Source organism: Natator depressus, chromosome 1 (genome assembly GCF_965152275.1).
Source record: "Natator depressus isolate rNatDep1 chromosome 1, rNatDep2.hap1, whole genome shotgun sequence".
NCBI lineage: Eukaryota > Metazoa > Chordata > Testudines > Cheloniidae > Natator > Natator depressus.
Window position 1 is genome coordinate 60,548,184 of NC_134234.1, and position 22,719 is coordinate 60,570,902.

The 22,719-nt window shown below is 40.7% G+C and overlaps 1 protein-coding gene across 4 annotated transcripts in view; it reads left to right on the forward strand.

Moving 5' to 3' along the window:
- TSC22D1 (TSC22 domain family member 1) overlaps positions 1-22,719 on the forward strand; it is a 133,540-nt gene that overhangs the window by 80,573 nt on the left and 30,248 nt on the right. Inside the window, exon 1 of one of the 4 annotated variants that reach the window (XM_074961185.1) lies at positions 13,383-13,404. The exons of the other annotated variants lie outside the window; for them this stretch is intronic. The gene's annotated coding sequence lies outside the window, so the exon portion shown is untranslated. Of the gene's footprint in view, positions 1-13,382; positions 13,405-22,719 lie in introns of those variants that run through there. 4 annotated transcript variants of the gene reach the window in all.

A 22,719-nucleotide genomic window follows, 5' to 3' on the forward strand; every position in this document is an offset into this window, starting at 1 on the left:
GCTCTGTGCTGTTCTGAGTTCTATTCTGGGCAACTAATGCATGGAGAGGGCACAGTTACCGTACCACCTCTAAAAGAGCGACACAGAGAAGCCCTGCTGTCAGCTCTGCTTCGGCACCCAGACACCCTCATGCTCTGAGGCAACAGTACTGTCCCCTAAGGAGAGGGGACAGTTACCGTACCATCTCTAAAAGAGCGGCATAGAGAAATCCGTTGGTACCAGATGCAACAAAACTCCCATCTAGGAAGTGTTCTGCACCTTCCCAACCATTGATACAGACTACAGACACTCCTCTGGGGTTCCGGATGAGCCCATGGTAACACAGGTGCTCTGATACTCTGGTGACCTGTGGCCTCAGTACCCAGGGGGAGACAATTACCATACAGTCTCTAAAAAAGTGGCACCCAACAAACTTTTTGTACTGGACAAAACTCTCATTTAGGGAGTGCTCTGCCCAATTGTTGGTACTGACAATGTACCACGGACCCTCCTCTGTGGTACCAAAGGAACCCATGGTCCTGCATGGTCTCTGGTACCCTGGAGACCTGATGATTGGGGAAGAACCACATTCCCCATTACTTGGTACCAGGACCCCGGTATTGAGCACATCCCAACACCCAGAATCGCTCTTAGCACTGGGCTGTATACTGCCAATACCCCAGTCAGTGGCACCCTTACCCACTGACGAATCTTCCCTGGCCCCTCAAGGTGGCCCACCACCACACTACAAGGGTCATCCCCAGTTCCATCATGCCAACCGCCTGTGCCTGCCTTCCTGCCTCTCCCTCCCAAGGCCATATTGTAAATCTTTGGGTATATACACACGCATGGCGTGACCATCTCCGGTGTCTCTCAGGGGGAGTCCACCAGATGGTTTGCTACAGCCTGGCACCTGAGCCAGGGCAGGAGAGCACCTGAGCCAGGACAGGAGAGAGGGGTGAAGGGGAGAAAGAAGAGGGGGGAGGCAAAACAACAAAAAACAAAACAAACAAAAAAAAAACACTGAAGAGGAAGCTACCTCTTCAACACACTTCTCATCTCTCCCAGATGAGACTGTGCTGCCCACCCCTCATCACTAAGTGAAGATTTAAGAACTTTCTGGATCTTACCAAGAGAGTGGCAGACGAGCTGCAGATTCCCTTTCAGGAGGTGGCAGGTACACATCACAAGTTGGTGGAAATTCTGCACACTACCTTCTCATCTAAACTGTCCTCCCAATGAATGAGCTGATTCTAGATCCTACCAAAATCATCTGGCAGAGCCAGCCTCCATCGCACCAACCAGCAACAGAGTGTAAACAAAAACAACCCTACATCTCTACTAAAAGAGGCAGACTCTGTTTTCAACATCCGCAACCCAACTCCATCATAGTGGATATGGTTAATGCATGAAGCAAGCCACATAATGCCAAATCAATTCCATATGATCAGGCTTCGCAATGGCGTATTCATCTAGAACATTACTGTTTAGAGTAATAAACTACCAAACTGTCATGGCCAAAACAATTTTGTTAATCTTGGGAAACCCAGGATGTTTCTGAAACATTACTGGAAACACAAAAAGAACAGATTCAGACCATTCTTAGAGAAGGTCACTTAATAGCCAGACTGGTCTTAGAGACACCACTGCATGTAGCTGTTACAACTGCCATGACAGTGGTACTGAGGTGGGTTGTGGGTTTTTTTGTTTTGTTCACTACACCTGTCTAGATTGCCCAAAGAGCTACAGACTTCCAATTTGAAGAGCCAAACTCTTTGCGGAGAAGACAGATTTTCTCTCCACATCCTGAAGGATTCTCGGACCACACTATGCTCCTTAGGAATCTACGCTGTGGAACAGAAGAGAAGATATACCTCTCAACCGCACCACAGATCACAATCTTCTCAATACTCACCATCTCTGTGCTGTTATGAGCCACAATGTGAGAGGCCCAGGGCTCAAAAGTGAGAACAGCCTGCACCCCAGTCCATGACCTCTCAAACTGCCTCTTATAAGCACTTTGAGCTGGTTGGGGGCCTGAACAATGATACCTTACAGCATCAGCTGCCATCTGTACTCCTGTCACACCACTCAGAAGTCACCTTACCTTACTTCACAGCAGTTAGGACCAGCTCTAGAGCAAAGACATTGATTTGTAGCCCTGAATCTACAGGGTGTCTACTTCCATATCTCAATACAACCATTGTACAGGAGATTTCCTACTGCTTACCTTTGGGGCAGGATCATTATAGGTACAGACTGCTCCACACAGGGTAGTCTCCAAGGTTCACTTCATCGTAGTGGCATACTAACCCCGGTACAGTGCCTGGACTTTATCAGCACCAACCTGATGCTGTACAAGCAAGAGCGCTCCTCTCACTTCCCACATTTACCACCCTGGAACACGTCTCCCTAATATGCTGTGGAGCTCACCTACACAGCAACACACAACGGTTATGATGGACTTAATATGACCTGTATGTTTTGTATAAACTGCCAAGGAGCTGCTAGATCTCCCTCCCTCTGCAAGACAGCATTCAAACTTTTTGGAATTGATGCACCCTCACAATGTGCTCATCTCAGCTGTCTGCCTACAAGGGATACAGAACAGGATAACCAACAGTCGCTGTTGGAATTTTCTCACGACAATGAGTGTATACTGAATTCAGAGGTGCTTCAAGATATAGTCACCCTTTGGGGAAACATTCACTGGCTGTTGCCCTCATCTTCCCAGCGGACAGGGCCCACTTGTATGTCTTTTCCCAGTTTTCTACCCTATTCAAGATTCTGTTGAAAATTCAACGAAACAAAGCAAGAGTTATTGTGATTGCCCCTTTTGACTATGACAAGTCTGGTTCCCTTACCTGATGCAGATGGCAATATGCCCTCCTGTTCCTCTGACATCAGCCCATTCCTCACCCTCTCTCTCAAAACAGTGGGCTGACCCTTCACCCCAACCAATGGGGCCTCCACCTCCAGGCTTGGATCTTTTTCTTCTAAGGCTTAGAAGCAGAATGCTCTGACAATCTGAAACACATGTTGCAACACAACCACAAGTTGACCACTCCACATACCTATCTACAAAATGGAAACGACTCCAAGTTTGTACCATTCCAAATGGACAGACCCAACCTCATCTTTCCTCCCTCTGATTTTGCACTACATTTTAAACTCTCACTCAGCTCCCTTAAGGTACATCTCATGGCAAAAACGGTTTCCCACTTGGAGTTTGCTCAACCACTAATGCGTAGACTCTTTAAGGGCATTGGGACTCTCTTCCCCCATGTGACACAAACCGCTCTAGCCTGGGACTTTAATGTAGTTCTCAGGACTTGGACTAGACCTCCCTCTGAGTCCAGGGCAACTTGTTCTCTCTTACACCTGACCATGACGACAGCATTTCTAATTGCCATCACCTTAGCTAGGCACATAGGAGAAATAGCGGCCCTGATGGCACACCCGTCATTCACGGCCTTTGTCTTTAATAAATAATAATAATAATAAATAATAATAAATAATAACTCTAAGGCCATATCCCATGTTTCTCCCTACTTTTTGTGCACTTTCCATATGAATCAACAGATCCATCTCCTTGTTTTTTCCCAAAACCACATTGTGACAACTAGGAGACAATTGTGTATGTGCTAGATATTAGAAGGACTTTAGCATTCTACTTGGACAGGACTAAGGACTTCAGGAAATCCCCTAAACTCTTCCTTTTGTCTATAGAAAGATCCAAAAGCTCTGTGATATCTCCTCAAAGACTATCCAAATGGGTCTCTAGTTGCATTAATCACGTAGCAAGGGCACAACTTGCTACTACACACTCCATGAGATCAGTTCGTACCTCAGTCTCCCTAATCTATAAAGCAATGACTGGGGCCTCTGTCCATACTTTCGCAGAACATTATGTGATCACTGAAGATTTGGCCGCTGACACCATCTTAGACTCCACAGTACTCTTTGTGGTAAAAGACTCCGCTCTGAAGTCCCAGCCTCCAGTGGTGGGTACTGCTCCGGAGTCACCTAAGGTGGAGCACCCATAGGGACACTACTCAAAGAAGAAGAGGAAGTTACTCACCTTGTGCAGTAACGATGGTTCTTAGAGATGTGTGTCCCTATGGGTGCTCCACAACCCGCCCTCCTCCCCTCTACTTCGGAGTTCTCTATAGGGCTCCGTGGTAGAGAAGGAAGTGAGGAGGGTTCGCCCATGCAGTGCGAAGTAGCCTGGAGGCAGACCATGAGGGAGGGAGAGCACATGTGCGGGTTCAACGGGACAGTGCTACCAAAAATCTCCGATTAGAGGTGCAGGGGCACACAGACACCTAAAGTGGAGCACCCATAGGGACACACATCTCGAAGAACCATTGTTACTGCACAAGGTGAGTAACTTCCTCATACGTGCTCCTTCTGCCATTTAGCTATTTTGAAGGGAAAATGCAAACTTTTTTTCGTGCTGAGATACACCTGTCTAACTTGCCATGTGGGTTCCTTTTTCATAGATTGTTGACACTTATTCCAGGAAGTTACTCCAATTGCCTTTTGGTACCTTGCTTTTTTATTCAACTTGATTTAGTTTGACTTATCTTGTTAATTGATGCTCTGTCTTATTTGATGATGAGTTTGAGAGATTAATTCTATCCAGAAAGAAGTCATGTGTTCTGAGTTTGTTACACATCACTGTCTCTTTCTGCCTCCATTCAAAAACAAAAGCAGATTCTCAAAGCAGACTTTGGGAAAGTAAAGCAGTAATTGCATCTTCTGCTTATCCCAAGGGTCGGAATTTAATCAGATCTGCACTGTGTGTACACAGGTTTCATATGTTGTTTATTTGGAGGGAGAGAGAACGAAGACGACTCTGGCTCAAAAACAGTTTTTTTCAGAGCTAAATGCACAGGGATCTATTGCTAACTATTCTCCAACGATAATCTCTGTTTTATGGGAACATTATTGCAACCTGACTGAGAGTCACCGCCTATCTCAAACTGATTATTGAAGAGAGACTGCTGACGGTTTGTGCTTTGCTCTGTTGCAATCCTTTCTTGCTTTCTCTGTACAACTCACTTTTATCCTCTTGTTCTTAGAATTTTTGGTTGGGGAGATTTTTGTTTGGTTTACTCTGCAATTTGGAATAAATACGGTGAGGGAAGAGTAAGGGGAAGGAAATGCGTGGTTCAATGCTGGAGGCCTTGTAGACAATCAAGACTGCCTTGCTGATAACACACATGTCAAAAGGGCCAGTCAGTTGTAGTCTTTCCTCCAGAGTGCCATCAGCTATGTTTCAGGGGGACCAGGCAACACTTTTTATAGCAAGAATGTATTTTTTTTACTAACTGTATTTGCAAGCAGCTGGCCAAATGATGTCACGAATCTGCGTGGCCCTTATGTGGGACGTGTGAAGGGGAGAAGAGGTTTATTTTGTGACCTTCCCTTTTCTGTGTACCTGCATATGGGTCAGGCAGAATTGGCCCCTAAGAATTGGTACAACACGTTTTTCAAGGAGTTCATAATCAAACGCAACAGTGTGCTGAAGAGATATCAGGCAAGCAGAAGAGCTTGCCTTAATTATATGTTGTTTGCTTGCATATGATAGTACTTTGTATATGGTTCTTTATTTTTAATGTAGAATAAATTAATTTAGATGGTAGGTGGTGGTTGCAGAGAGACAATGGAAAAGAGAGAAGTATTTGAAGGAGCAAAGGGGACTGTGTGAATTTGGGATTAGGGAGATGTCCCAGGTGTACATTGTTAGAATGCATTGATAATTTTGAGGGTTAAGAAAAACGTTTTTAAAGACTCAAACCTAAACTGAATTGTAGTAATGCAGTTGTTTTCCACGGCATTTCTCTGTTTAAATTTATCAAGTAGTGCTACCTAGTGGCCAGTGAAATGTTTGCAATTGTGTTTAACCCAATAAAGGCAAGAACAAGTTTTTAGTGCAGGGATCTGCAACCTTTGGCATGCAGCCCACCAAGGTAAGCCACCTAGCAGGCCGGGCTGGTTTGTTTACCTGCCGTGTCCACAGGTTAGGACGATCACAGCTCCCACTGGCCGTGGTTTGCCGCTCCAGGCCAAGGGGGCTGCAGGAAGCGGCTGCCAGCACATCCCTCAGCCCGCGCCACTTTCCGCAGCCCCCATTGGCCTGGAGTGGCGAACCGCGGCCAGTGGGAGCTGTGATCGGCCTAACCTGTGGACACGGCAGGTAAACAAACCAGCCCGGCCTGCTAGGGGGCTTACCCTGGCGGGCCGCGTGCCAAAGGTTGCCTATCCCTGGTTTAGTGTAACACATGTAAATTATTGTCTGGGTTCTCACAGGCGAGGGGAGTACTAGATTTTAAGTACAATGCACTTCTGACAGTTGACTGAACTAGATGAAATTATAAATGAGCTTGGAAGTGGAAGATTTTTTTTCTAAACAGTAGCGTCTATAACTACTGTACATACTGGAGATTAACATCTTGGACTATTGGATATGGAAATAAAATGGCCAGTATATGAATGAGGAATGCGGTCCTAAATATTCAGCTTTTAGAAGAGAAATTCTTAAGTATATTTAGACAGGAAGATATCACAGAATGATACTGTCTTTTTGCCAGTGCACCACAAGGGGGCAGGATTGTATTGTATTATGGTATGGATATAACTGACTACTGAATCCTTTGCAGGCACTGATATGTTTGGGATACTAAATCTTTGTGGCTTATTTATAAGCAAGTATTACCATTCCGGACTGGAAATAAAGCATAAAATTTTAACGGTGAGTGTAATTAACCATTGGAACAATTTACCCCGGAGTGTTTGGATAATTCTCCATCACTGATTCATTTTTAAATTAAGATAGGATGTTTTCCTAAAAGATATGCTTTAGAAATTATTTTGGGGAAGTTCTATGGCCCGTGTTACACAGTAGGTAAGACTTGACAATCACAATTGTCTCTCTTCTGTCCTTGGAATCTGTGCATCTATAAATATCTAATAAACCAAATTTATTTTCAGTGTGTCCTTAAAGAGTTGCTGATGTCTTCTGGAGTATTTGTTTTCTCTAAGCAGAAGCCTTGGCAGACAACTGATGCACATTTGTTTTTATTTGTCTTTCTCCACCCTTGAGAATGAATGATGTATGTGTGAAAAGAACATCTTGCCAGTTTATCAGATGCAACTGGTTTATCTTTTACAGTTTTCTGATTATTTGATCTCATGGTCTCTGTATCAAGCAAATGCTGTGACAGAGACATGTGCTTGCTGGTGGTGAAACTGTAGTCACTGATTCCTGAAGAAACAGTTTCTATGCTAATGACCTTAGTAATAAAGATGCAAGGCAAGAGAAATTCACAGAATATGAGAAATAAGCAAAATTTGCGTATATATCACTTTTTCCATGAGATGTCAGAGGTTCTTTGAGGGCCTGATTCTGCAAGTCACTGGCATTTAGTGGGAGCAGGATCTCGGCCCTAAGATTGTGTCCATTAATTAGGAAAAATCATAGAACTGCTTTGGAACCCAGACTACAAATGCAACTTTCTTATTGTGAATAACTGGAATAACTGATGTCTTAGCCATACTAAAATTAAAGGGTAAACATATATTCAGATTGGTCCCTGACTAATGGTAATCAGCTATTGGGGGTAGGGGAAAAGGGATAAATGCTGGTACTCTGCCAAGCACCACTCATTTGTGACACTGTGGTGAGATGCACTGCTCACACGAGATTGTGCAGCTCTTCATAACATGATGATCCATTTGCTTGTGTCCTTTGCTCAGCTGTGAAATAGCTAATGGTGACATTTAAATTGTCAGATCTAGGACTGAGTGTTTAACATTCACTAAAGATCTATGTCTGCGGACTCAGGCAGATGTCACTGTTTACCTTCAGCTCAGTTGGAAGATTTTCTTCATAATTGTTAGTGTTAGACTTCCCCAGGGAGCTGGGGAGGGCCTGAAACTTGTATTCTGGAGCACAAGGAGCAGCCAGGGGAGGGGGAGGGGGAGGGGGAGCAGTACCAGATCAGTGAGCCACCATGAGTTTGGCCCTATCTGACCCAGGCAATTCAGAGACATGAGCAGTTAACAACTCTTCCAAGCCCCTGGCTTCCAACAGGAGGGAACTGCATGGGTTGGGAGGGAAATGAAGAGGTCAGCTGCAGAGGAAAGGAAGGAGCAGTTCACATGACAATCAGTGCTTGGATCTCTGTGGCTGATCCCAGTGTACCAGTAATGGAGCATATTAGAACTAAACAGTTCATTCGTTTCTGCTCCTGAGAGGTTAGTTGTACTTCTGATGAATATAGTGTTGCCTAAATTGTTGTTGCAATGGAATATTAACATATGGAAGCTACCTTCCAAAATAATATGCTGTCCTGAGGAAGAGTGGGTAAATGATTCTAACCGTACCAGTGCGTATTGTGAGCAAGTCTGCTTTAGGCAATAATACTATTAAGCAAAGCTGAGTAATTCTAGTCTGAATTTACTGTGAATGAGACACACCATAATACAAACAGAGGTAACTGTGTGATATCATTAACAATAGAGCACTGAAATATACACAGTGAGACCCATAGCTTCAGTTAATTTACACTGAGGTAGAAGAAGCCTCTTTATTTAATCTTAAATCAATTCCAGAGTAAGAAGCAATTTTTAGAAACAGAATTGTAGGTCTTTAGAAGTGTTCAGCCTGCCTGGGAATCTGATTGGCTGATTATCTGGGTGTTACATAATCCTCACATGCAGCTGTGTGTCAGCTTCTGAGTCACCTCTAAGGGAGCATTTTAAAATGTGTGTTACCCCTCAGTCTCTTCGCTTTTTCAAACGTATTCACACAGCCTAATAGTAATTGGTCTTAAAATACTGCATTGCTGTTTTACCTTCCCTGTTAGTGTGTGTGCTTCCCTGATAGCAATGGCAGTTTTACCTTGTGTTATAGTCAAGTTAATGCGGTAGTGGAGGAATAAAAATTGAAAATTTTTCATTTTTGCATCTTTAGAAAAGTGTTCAGTTCTTCAACATATGGATAATTTGCATGCATGAATGTTGTGTGTTATAAACAGATGTGAATATTTTATTGGCAACTGAACTGCTACACAATATAAAAAGTATATTATAAAAAGAGGAATGTAACTGGTGCATGAAGGCGATTTTGGGTACAAACACGTGGTATGACTCATTAGCTAATTGCTTTAAAAACACACAAAATAGAATAAAAGTAGTTTTTATGGAATACCTTTTTAATTCCAATAAAAAACTTTTTAAAAAAATTCCCCTTCTGCTCTGTGAACACAACAGCATTGTGTGAGAACCAAAGTGAAACTGTCCAGACGCTAACCAGTTTGCCCAAGATGAATGGAATATTAAAAGTCAAAAAAAAATTGTGAAACATAAATTAGACTTTTAGGGCCAGATTTTCAAAATCATTCCCATTTGAAAACCTAGCCACTTGTTTAATTGTCTAAAGATCTGAGGGTCCTGCAACTCCTGTTGAGATCAGTGGAAGCTGGTGAGCATTTATCTAGTTGCCTAAATGGGCACTTAGTATGCGTGAAAGTTTGGTGCTAAAAATGTTTTTTCATAATTGCCTGTGTCTTAGGCTAACACGTACAGTTTTGTTAACGTTTCCCCCTTTAAAAAAATCTGAAAGGTGCCAGATGAACCTTCTGGACTGCCAGGGTCTTGTACATCACAGGAACCAGCAATGTAACTTTTCCATTTCAACCCTGTCTTCAACTAAGCAGCCCTTTATTGAATGGCTATTTCAGTCTCTGTGCCCACCCATTTGTTTTAGCTTGTATCCAGCTTCAACAAAGGGGTGATTTTAATGGTATGGGGAGCAGATGAGTGTTAAGTAATGCTAGCAACACACTTATACAGAGGGGGAAGGAGCCCAAGAGGATATTGATAAGAGATGGGAAGGGAAGAAGAGAGGGAGAGAAGGTAGATTAAGAGGTGTGATGGGATGAGGGCCAAGTTCAGAAATAAAGATTTTTAAGGTAGATAGAGCCTTAAGAACAGAATACGGGGTTTAAAAGAGGACAGTTATTTTATTCTGCAGTAGTATCCAACTGCCACAATCATGATTAGGGTCACATTGTTCTTAGTCTGTTTGAATGCATGGAAAGACAGTCCCTTCCCCAAAGAAGCTAGTCTAATTTGAAATAAGATGTGAGTAACTATAAGAGGCAAGTGGGTTGGAAATGAGGAGCAGTATTAACCTCACTCTATTACCAAGGTAAATTGCATGTGCAATGCGATGGTTCTGAATCATGATAAATATTTTTAAAATCAATCGGACTTATCACACAGGCTAGTCATTAGTTAGCTGATTTGACATCATGAAAGAGGAACAGGAGGATAGTGTAAAGGGTTGATCCCATCAATTTTGCATTTAAAGAAGTTGACCAGATGCTGGGTAGAGAATGAGGAGGTGGTATAGTTGGAAGGAAAGGGTTTTGAACAAAGTGAGAGGGAGATGGTTGGCAAGACGCAATATGAGTGGAGTAGAAAGAGAGTATAAATATCTCCCTTTTCCACACTTACTGTGGATAACCAGAGGAATCCAGGATGAAAATATCACCATTTTGATCATACCTGCTTGGCTCTGAAGGTCTTGCTTCCCACACCTAGCAATAGTGTTTGTTTATAAGTTAGTACCTTCATAACTTGGACACAGTCTCCTCTGCAAGGCCCTCTAAATTATCCAGTCTCTAGAAGCTGAAATTGTCGGCATGGAATCTAAAATGATGAACGCTCAATGCTGTATTCACTCCTGGGAACCAGTAGATTTCCTGCTTAAATCTAAGAAGCTGTTTACCTCCAGGGTGGAAAAAGTGGATTTGAAGGGCCTTTCACCTAACACTTGACTTATTAGCAGACTTGTGTGTTGCTCCCAAGGTTCCGGAAGCACTGTTAATTTATTGGTGTACCCAAATCCCGGTTTCTTCATTTGGAAGTAGTTGGCCTACATAGGATTCTTTCTAGACACAGCTTAGGCAAAAAGCCTTCCTTCCCTTATTAAGAGCCCAAGACAACATAGAAGATAGCAAGGCATTTGTACAGTCTCTTGACAGGAAGGAAAGTCCAGTTATAGGCTGAGTCAATGAGTAATAAACACTGGCAAATGACGTTAGGATCAGTAAGTGGTGAGTTAAATCTTTCATGAGTTGGGAAATGCTTGGGACATATAACTGTTTTTTTTTTTTTTTTTTTCTGTCTCCGAACAAGGATTTATATGCTGAGCAAAGGAAGACTGGAGTTATGACAAAGTACACTTCTCCACTTTTTTTGAGGGTGCATGTATGGATGGGGTCCTATACACTCTTCCTTAATTCTCTCTGTGAACACTTTCCTGAAAAAAATCAGAAAATGAGAAGGTTACACAATCATAGAAGTCCTGTAATAGTCCTTTGAGGCAAATAGATTTGAGCCAGGGCGCACTTATATACCTTCTCCTGCTTTACTTGTCTAATGCAAGCTATAGTAATCTGTATAGTATGCAGGATACAAATATACAGGACGTGCAACGTGAAACAGTTTTAATGTTGTAGGACAGATTTTAACTTTTGGAATGTTGTGACTCTTGTGGGCTTGACTCCTCAATCCTTAATGTTGATAGCTGTTTTGCATCTATATGTGCAAGGTTGCAGACTACAGTGAAGACCATAATTAGCGCTGGTGAGGAAATGATTCTCCTCCCACTCCCCCCCATGAAAAAATTCAATAAACAGTTTATTTCACTGAAACTTTTTTCACTTTTCAGGATTTAATTGAAAAACCATTATTTTTCAACAAAACTCTTGTACTTTTTGATCTTTCTGATTTTTAGAAAAGATGTTTCCTATCACACTCATTTTGAATGAGAATGTTTGACCAGGTGTAACTGAATTTCAGCATGCCATACAAAAGTTAATCTTAACCCTGAGATGTTCTACCAAGCTTAATGAAGAAATTTCAACCTCTTAACATCTTTTCTTTGTCCACAGTATCCTCCCAGATGTAAAATGTGTCTCCAAAACTTAAACATAAATTTGTCTTTGATTTCTGTCTTAGAGCAGTTAAAATTCCCTACTTCATGTTCTTTTAGAACAGGTTTCAGAGCCACTTGACAATATATTCCTGTTGTGGCTTTTTTTTACAAAGGACTGATTTGAATGGAAGTGGATGGGTTAAGAATAGGAAGTTGATTTAGGTTTCAGGGTTTTTGGTTGTTTTTTGGCAGAATGAGGGGGGAGGTTGGTGCCGGGGATTCGAACTTTTGAGTTTGGTCAATTAGTTTTTGGGTTTTTTAAGTTTGGTTTGTGTGAGAGCCTGGAACTTGTGTAGATGATTTTGTAAATTGAAATATGCTTGAAATTGAAAGGATCAGTTTGTCTTGAGTATCCATGTCTTGAGTTTGTCTTTTAACTCAGCATTCTCTATTAACCAGCAGTATGGTATATTGTCCACTGTAACGCTCACTGGTTGTGCATGAAGACCTGGTTGACCACATAGGGCTGGCTCTCCTCTTTGTGTCCAAATACTGTGACAAGTGCTCAAGTTCTTTATTGTGAAGAAGAGCCTAGGATACTCTGAAAGGAGCTGGAAACTAGGAGAACCCAGCTTATCTGTCTCTGCTTTGAGGCTACTGCAACATAAGAGGAGTAGAGGGAATAGTAGTATTAGTGAGACTAGTGCTGCCAGCTATGAACAGAGCAGCAATGTTCAGAGAAGCAGGAAAACAAGAGGGCTGGATATCTGGGCATCATATACAGAGGGAAGGCAAGTGGCTAGAAATCATATGCAGTGTTTGGTTCTTTTCTCCTTTCTAAACACTTTTCCATGTAATCAGTGTGTATCACGAGGCTATTACCTGATCACAGGCAAGAGGTAGTTTTCATAAGACTTTCTCTGTTAAGGGGTGGCCCTCATTGTGGAAAAAAAACCCAGGAACACCTTTTTATAAAGTACTCAGGTCCAGATGTAGCACTGGTTTAGTTTGGAATGAGTGGATTTTGTTGGAGCATTTGCTTTGTGATTTAGTAGTCAACATATCTTTTTTTTTTTTTTTTTTTTTTTTTGAAATAAGATTCTCAGCAGATGTTTTCTAAACTGACTAATGTGTTTGCGTATCTCAGAGGGTCATCCTTAGCTGATCATAGAGCATGTATGTTGAAATTTAATTTAGTGAAAAATGCATGATTTATTTTGTTCATAAAAAAGCAGTTGTGAATTAGTATGAGTGTCACTGTATCTCTTTATTCCTAGATATAAAATGTGCAGCCTGTTTTCAATTAATGTATTATTAAGTTTGTAATTGGACTGAATGTTAGATTTGTATATGTTGGGCATCTTAGATATTGTAGTTATAATTTAATTTTACTTTTTTCCCCTTCCCTCCTATGTCTGCTTATCCTTTTTGGAATGTGGTTCTTCAACAATCGTGATGTACTTCTGACACAGGTAAATACTTTTTTAATTACCAATATTTATTGAATGTAATCTCTGCTTGGAGAGTGTACAAACAGGCTTTAATAAGACAAAACAGTTCAGTTGTGGATAATACACTGGATAAATTCAATCATAAGGTGATGCTGATATGATCACAATTGGCTGTTAAAGGTGACCTGCAAAGAAAAATGGCCTAAAAGTTCCCTTCCCTACCAATTCCTCTACCTCCACCTCAGAAAAGTGACGGCGGCTGTTTCTTTCCCCACCAACATCAGAAATTTAGGTCTTGTATTCCCTGGAAGACTTTATGGTACCTACATAAATGGTGAATTATGACTTCACAAATCAAAGAGCCCAGAGACTTAGGGCTTTAGTACCTACCAGTAGAGTTAGTGGCAGTAGCTCCCCTCCCCCCAACCCCAAGTGTGGATGCAGTTATACGGATATTAAAAAGCTTATACTGGTGTGGTTTATTCCAGTTCAGGAACTGAAATAAACTATACCAACATAAGGCACCTTTATCCCAGTGTAACTGTCAGCAAAAAATTCACACACCCCTAAACCAACATAATTACAACATATTTTACACATGTACATGTGTAAGTGTAGATCAGGCCAATTGAGAGAGGATACCTTTTTAACAACACTTTGGGGTTTAACACCTATTAAACTAGAATGTTGAATTACCATTTTGGACAAAACGTTTGTTAGCAACTTTATATCTTGCCCCTTCAGTTAAGTTGTGAGAGTTCACAATGTCCATGTTCTGAGACCTTCAAAAGATGCTTCAGCAAAACTAAAAAAGACAAGTCTTAAATCCTTTGGTTTTAAATTAAAAGATAAGTTGGGGAAAACTTTTTTTTGGTGGGGGAAAGCTATCAGGCCGCCTTCATATAAAATAAACTAAGAAAAGGGACAAGCCCAACTCTTTCAAAATCTTTTGCAGATTACCTTTAAAATTGATAGAAAATGTATTTTAGGGATGAATTTGTATGAGGAGCTGCAGGGAATTCCTATTACCTTTTTAGTAAGGTGAAACAAAATTTGGTAAAACTTGGACCTCATCTGCAGACACTACCAGTATAGTGTTTACTATCATGAATAGCCCTATTAGCGTCAGTGCTACTATATGCATTAGTAAACAATATAACCAGTAAGGCCATGTCTACACTACCACTTATGTTGGCAAAACTTACGTATCTCAGGGGTGTGAAAAAAACCCACACCCCAGAGTGACATAAAGTTATGCTGGCATGAGTGGTAGGATGCACGGCGCTATGTTGGCGGGAGAGCTTCTCCCGCTGACATAGCTGCCGCTGCTTGTTGGGGGTGGCTTAATTACATTGATGGGAGACCTCTCTCCTGTTGGAATAGAGCAGCTACACGAGAGATCTTGCAGCAGTGCAGCTGCATCAGTGCAGTTGCAAACTCTAGTGTAGACGTAGCCTACGTTTTTGCAGATTCAGACCCTTTAATTGTATCTTTTCCCCTCTGCACATGCATATTAAAAGAACTCCACAGCCTGGAATTCTGTGTTCAATGCCCCAAATAACCTTAATAAGAGAGGCAAGCAGCAGATTTATTATCTAGAATATATGTGGTTTTGTTTTTAACTTTTCAGGTTTGTGAAGTCTAGGTTGTCCAATTCCTTTTGGAGGAATGTCACAATATACATTCTGCGGGTGGCTTCATACTGGAAAGCACTCTGAAAAGTGGGTTCTGTATCTAGCAGTAACATAGCTATTTTTAGAACAGTGTACTGTTTTGTAAATGTTTAGAAAAAATGCTGTTTTTGAAAACATTTAAAATCTGTACAGATTTTTCCAACAGTGTGCTAAGTAAACAGTCTGAAGGGCCTGAAAATTAAACCTTTAATGGCAAGATATGTTATCCATGGTGTTCAGTGGCAGATGTTAGACCATCAGCAGAATGTATCAGGAGAAGGAATTTAAAGCTACTGATACATGGCAATGTGGCCTTTGGATATAGGAAAAACAAAGGATGTTTTAAAATTACAGACCTACAGATTGCTTCTCTTAGAATGGGGCATTCAGAACATAATTCTGAAAGGGATTTTTGGGGTGAGATAGGAAAGGGAGCATGCACACTTGTAAACTACCTTTAAATCTCTGAGCTGTGAATTATGTTAAATTGGCTCAGTATTGTCCATTAACTATATTAGAATTAAATGTGATCTACTCAGAATTACAGAAAACAATATTAATATTAATGGCAATATATATAAAAGGGGGGGGGGACCTTTAAAATCAGCTGTATGCTCAGTGTCCCTATTTGGCCTTGGTTTTGGGGGCATTCAGTATATAATTCCAAAGTTAATGGATTTTTGTCAAGCCAATGTGCAAATTACCTTTTAAAAAGTCAGTTGATCTTCAGCAGCATAAGAACCTGTGACAGTTTTATGTATCACAAACACCTTTTTTAAAAAAAAACAAAACAACCTGATTTCTTTATACTGCTTAAGATGTTTGTGACATCTTTTGCAGAAGAAATGCCCAACTTCAGGTTCAGGTCTTGACAGGTAACGTAGAGAAGAACAACTGATTCTGAGCTGTTTGTGTTTTTAAAATTGAGTTTCCAGGGTGTACGTTTTGGCCCTTCATAAAAATGAATCAGCATTGAAAATTTAAGCTATGTCTACACTTAAACTGGTACAGCAGCACAGTGCTTCAGCGTAGACACTCTACAGTGACAGGAGGGGTTCCCTGTCGTAGCTAATCCAACTGCCCAAGAATTCTTCCGTTGATCTGCTGCTGTCTACACTGGGGATTAAGTTGATTTAACGACGTCACTCAGGGTTGTGGAGTGACATGGCCGGGTGACATAGCTGAGTTGACTTGACTTCTTTTAATGTAGACCTGGCCTTAGTGTTTCTTAACTGGTGGCAGTAAAAGGAGAACTAGACAATGTTTAGATTACCTGTCCTGGCTTTTGCCACAAATTTCCTGTGAGACCTTGGGCAAGTCCCTTACTCTGTCCTTGCCTCAATTCACTGTAAAATGGGATAGTTGCACTTCCCTAATTCAGTGACGCTCATATAGTACAGTAAACAGGGCCAAAGTAGTACTCTGATTTTTTTGCTGGTGTGCTGTTAGATTATGAAAGTACACCCTTCTACAGTACCTGCTTTAAATAAAACTTCGAAGTTGACATATTAGCAATGAGCAATTATGAGCTATGTTACCACAAACCCACATTAAAATATTTAATGGTGCTGACTGGAGAGATTGACGGTTTCTTACATGCTTCTAATTTAGACAAATAAGCTGAAATGATAAAAATTGTCAAATGTACAACAGACTCCACATATATTTAATAAACCAGAAAGATATAGATATAAGCATAAAACAAATACACCTCTGCCAACTGCTTCCTACAAAAAAAAATCATAATTTAATTTTTACCATAGCTTGGTTTATGTCTTCATAATAAATCATGGAAAGTTCAGCTTCCATCAGTACCAAACCTACTGAAATATTGAGGGCCTGAACAGCTTTTATCTTTGGCATACACCTGATGATCCTGTCCAATAGTGATCATGACAGATGTGTAATGGGATATTGAACTGTTCACTCTTTGATATTCAGGCACTTTGAGAGAGAATTTACAACTTTATAACTTGATAAATTGATATTCATAAACCATTGAACCTTAATGTATAGGCACTTCTAAAGGCATTTAGAGCTTGAAATCTGCATGTATTGTGATGCATTTTGCAGCTAGCTGTTCTGCAGTCTTCTTATTAAATGTTTCCACTATTGGCTAACCAAAGAGCAGACGTGTGAACAAAACTAGCTTCATCTAAAATGAGAAATACGCATTTTAAAGAGGACTAAAAATACTGCTGTACTTTTAGGATGTCTGTACTAGACCCATTTCCTTAAAATTTCCCGCCATTGCTACCACTGATTCAGGAGCAACAATGGGAGGGGTAGTGTAGACTGCTTTTTGACCACCTTGTTGTTTAATGCTGCTCCAAACAGGTCGGTCACCTGGTGGTTAAAACAGCAGCAGCCACTAATGACTATTAACTCTGGTGCTCTCATTGTTGCTACAGTGGTGGAGCTGCACTAGTGGCCAAGGGTTCTGATAAAATAGGTCTAATGTAGGTAAGGCCTTGTTGGTTTCATTTCTGAGACAGCTGCTTGTTTCTTTAGTGCTATAAATTGGTCTGAGTTACTGATTTACTTACTGGGATATATTTGATATTCAGCATTCAATTCTCTTTCTAAAATATACTATCTGTTTTGCTTTTCAGAAAAGGGACTTTATGTGCATAGATTTGTTCTTATACACACACAAGCTTTCATCCCAGTGTGCTGTCACTGCACCTGACTGAATCAAAATGTCTGTGTGGCCAAGGGGAATTGTGGGCTTTGCCAGTCATTCATACTGAGAACATAGTTTCTCTTCCTTCTCCTTTCTCTTTCCCAAGCAGCAATAGCTTCTACCTGACAAGGGACATCCCTCAAGAAGCAATATCTGACCTTTCGGTAGGCAAATCTTCATTGCTACTCCAGCCTCGGGCCAGCTGAATGCATGAAGCTCCCTCTGGAGCTGCTTAAAGTCACTCTGATCAGTCCCCATGCACGTAGTTTCCTACCTTTATGGGAAGGGGTTCCCATTTGTGGAGTATTTGTAATGAACCCCCTTTTCTTCCCCATGTCATGCTACATCCTGGCAGTCAGTGAGTAAAGGACATTGAAGCAGGAAGGGGAGCCCTTGCCACACCAGCTGAGGAAGAGTGGGGAGCAGTGCTCCCCTAAGTCAGGGAGAGAGGGAGGAGTTCCACTGTGTTTTTAGCAGAGGCAGGGGAGTTATATTTCAACCTCGAAAAGCATTGCAGCTGCATCTCACGCTGGTTTATATCCAGCTCCCTTCATCCCTCTCCCCTCTATCATTTCCCACCCCTTTTTTATATTTTGGCAGAGTTTGCTTTCTACTTTTCATTTGTTTTCTCCCTACCACCTTTCTCTGAGTTTTTGCCTATTCTTGTGCACTTTTTTCTCCCTCAGTTCTGTCTCTCTCCCCGCTATTCTCCCCATCGTTTCCTCCTCCCTCTCACCTCCTTTTCCATCTCATTTCTCTCCCTCTTCGCTCCCCACTTCAGTCTCTTGCCCGTTCTTCCCTTTTTACATTTTCTCCATCCTTTCCTTTTTCTCTTCCATCTCCACGCTCTTCTTCCTGTTCTTTCAGTTTGTAAAAGTGTAGCCAGGTGCGTTTGCTGTGGATGCTCTGACATAATATTAAGATTCCCGTAAATACAATGAAACTGCTCAACACCTTTAATAATCAGCTGCTCACAAGATAAACAGAATCACTTCTATAAAATACAGTTACAGCCTGCAATCTCTCCACCCAGTCCTGATTCTGTAGCCCTTACTTACATGCATAGTTCCATTGACTTCAACAGAATTGGCCTCATGAAGAAGGGTTGTGAGATTGAGGCCTGAATTCCTGATTAAAAAGAGGGGCCTTTTCTGGAAGGATAACAAATACGAGCTCCTTTGGATAGAGTGAAAGTGAATATCAGAGTCAAAGGTCTTGACAGAGAATACTTTGACAGGAGATATTCCTTTAAAAACTTCCCCTTTTGTTACGTAAGCAAATAGAAAAATTGAAGATTGTGAACGTCTCCTTTTCTGAAATTTTTACGTAACCATATGCAATGTAGATGGATGTAGAGAGAGATATGAATACAGATTTCATTTGTAAGGACCTAGGAATTCACACCTGGGTATAATAAAAATAGAAAAGTCCTTTATACATGTAGAATGTGTTAGATCAGCTAAATGTTCTTGAGGTAAGTACATGGAACCTGTACTTAATGTAGCAAAGAGCCTTTAAAGGGTAATATATCTATATGATCAGTGCACATCAGCTGATGTGGCTGAAACATTCATGGTGGAACATTCATATCGTAGAAAAAGGCTCAAACTCTATTTGTGAATGCTTAAAATCCTTTTATGAAATCCATATTCTTTATTTTATCAGTATTGACATGACTGTCCCATTATTTCTATTTCCTTATCTAGCCATTACATATAACCTTACTGCATATTCTAAAAAAGTCTAAACAAATCAGTATATTTTATTACCCTCATAATAGTGCCCTCAGAGCCCTGAAATCTGTTTGTTTGTGCATCAGCTCTAAAATGCCAGACTGGGGCTCCATTGTGCTAGACGTCATGGAAATATATAGAAGAAATGGTTCTGTCCTGCAGAACTTACAAACTAAGTGGACAAGACCGAGGGGGTGGGGTGGGGGAGATATAACATACAAGCAGAGTGATCAGAGTAATGGTTGGCAAAATCTTTGTTCCACAGTTTTTTAAGCAGAGAGGGGTGTTGGCATTTTTGCCTTTATGTAACACAGACACAGCCCACCTATGAAAAATTAATTCCTGGGTGTGGTAAAGAAACTAAATTCTGCTTGGCCTCAAAACCGACTTGCATGGCTTTGAAATCTTAGGGGTATACACAAATGTTGAGTAAATGGGGCTATATTACACACCCCATACAGTGTTGCAATTGTTGTAGTTTTTGTGCATGTAAAAACTCAAAGATAATGTTGCATTGATTAATATAGATGTATTTACTTAGCTGTTTTTTTTAAAGAGATGGAAAAGGAGGTTTGCTTGTCTGAATTTGTGATACTGAAATTACAGATAGCATTCAAATTTTGTGTCGTCTGGGTTTGAGTAACAATGTGAGCAGAAGTTGCAGGCAGGTCACCTTTATCCAGATGGCTATATCTGTCAAATACTGGTAAGAACATTGAAACTAAAATCTGAAGGAAAAAGGAAGCATGTAGCTGAATATCCTTCTATACTGGTGACATTGTAGTCTTAAACATCACAAATCTTTCAAAGTGGTTTCATTTAACACGAACAGGAAGGGTAACTGATAACTTAGATAGCACGGGGGGTAGGTGCTTTAGCCGTGTCCTAGATATATGTTTCTAAAAGATCCCATAACTATGAGGAGCTTTGGGAAAGATGAGCAGTTTCCTATAATGTTACCCTTTGGAACTTCTCTTAGAGGTAGGAACAAACTCATTGAAAGAGCTGCTTCATCCAGTCTACGTGATCCTGCTAATGAGCAAATATCTTGTGGTGAATGGCTTTTGATTGTTAGCTCTATCAGCATGGACACCTTGGACCACATCCTTTGCAGGTTCAGTTTAGCTCCACTGACTTACCTTTAACCCTTGCTAGGCGATCACGTTGAGGCCAGTACAATCCTAGTTCCATGCATGGGTCTCACTCCAGATTCTGCTGCTGAGCAAAGGAGGAAGTCAAACAAGAAACAAATTTTTTGTTTTTGTTTTTTAAAAATTACCATTTTAATTTAATTATTTTTGAAAAAGGGTAACTTTTCATGAATATTAAAAAAATTTTAAACATCTCCATTGAGGGGGATTAAATATGTCTGTACTCTAAGAGTATATCTACACTACGTTTAGACACCCCTAGCTGCCCCGTGCCAGCTGACTCGTGCTCGCAAGGCTTGGGCTGATGGCTAATGTCAAAGGAATTTTCCCTAGTAAGAACTGTAACTAATTCTTGTGTAAGTGTGGTGTGGCTAGCTCCTCCGAAATGGAGACATTTCTAAATCTTGTCATAATGGAGCCTAGTCTGACTGTGCTGGCTTTAGTCAGCATGTAACAACATGGGTCCGTCTCATACACTGGTCCTAACCCTCTAAATTGGGGACAACTGGTCATAACCCCATAAACATAGCTCAGATCGCACTGTGAATATGGTGAGAAAAATTAAAAACACAAATCTTTGTTCCCTTCTGATCTAACTACATATGCTCAAATTGGCTCAAATCCAGCTGTCCTCATGAAACATAAATTGACAGCCCCTCGTAGGAAGAAATGCCTAACTCTGGTGCTGTGCTGTGCTAGTCCAGGTTATCTAGTTCCATTGGTCTAGATTTCACAGGTGCTATGACCAAGTAAGATAATTTTCTTTTAGGACAGGGCAGGTAGGATAAAGAGGTCTTATCTATAGGTGGAAGGTGGGCAGAGTTAAGGTTGGTTTGTTAGAATCTTAAACGTAGTCCCACAGATTTTTTTTTAAATCTAGGAATGTTTTAATGGGTGATAGTCCCTCAGGGTTCGGAATTTATCTTAATTTCTTTTGTTATACATTTTCCTTAATTTTTTTGGAGGTTGGAGGAGGCAGAGTTTGGAGGGGGAGTGAATTTTTTTTCATGCTGTTGTACCTCAAACAGCTGAATAGATTTTGTTTGTAATTTCAGAGATTCCTGTCTCTCTTATCTTGCATTCATGAATGTTGTGGTACAGGTTCGGCTAGTTATACTGGTAGAATTTAAAGCATCCACAAAACTCCAACTGTGGTCCCTCAATGGGATTTACTTTATGTGGTAATTTTATCTTGATTACAGTTGGTTACAAATGTGTTTTTGCAAAATTGTAAGGTGTAGGGACTGTTTCAGATCTGACCTAGAAATTCTGATACATGTATTTTTTTTAGTGGCGAGGCTTGATAATTATAATTCATTATTTGGTGGTTTAGCCACAAAGGTAATGGACAGCATCCAGTTCATTCCGAATGAACCATCCAGAGTTCTGACCAAGCTCAGGATGGTTTTGCATTACGGACTTTTAAGCTTCAACAGGATTTATAAGTGAAATACATCTCGCATTTTGCAAACATCTGTACCAACAGCAGCCAAGAAAGAAATTTAAAATTAAATAGGATGTATGTAAATTTTTAATGCTTATTTAGCTGAAAGTTTTCTTACCTTTTAGATTTGGCTATCCACATTTTTGGAGATGAGGGGTGGAGAAGGGAAGGAGATGAGCAGAGGTGCATGCCTAGGGGACACAAGGGAGACTAAGTAATATCTCTCTTTTGTTTTGTTGGTTCTAATGCTGGATTGAATCACAGATCTCTTCTGTAACTGAAGAATCAAGAGTATTGATTGAAAATGTGGGAGTAGCAAAAGTTCAAATGGGTGGGTTGTTTTTTCTTTTTCTTTTTCTTTTTTAAACTCACACCAAAAAAAAAGTGCTAGCACTGAGAATGAAACAGGTATTTCAGACATGCTTCCTGCTTTGGCATCTCTATGCTGGTTTCTGTTACAGTATCCTGGTTATGATCTATAAAGCAGTTATGGGCAGGATTCATCTTGGTTTTTCTGTCTTACTTTGTTTCCTTCCTTTCTCCCTTAGTTTGCTTGCTTCAATCCTCAGAGCAGGGATCATTTCACCACTTAGTTAAAATGAATGTCTTATGAAGCCAGAACCTTTTTCACGTAGTGCACTGCATTTTTTAA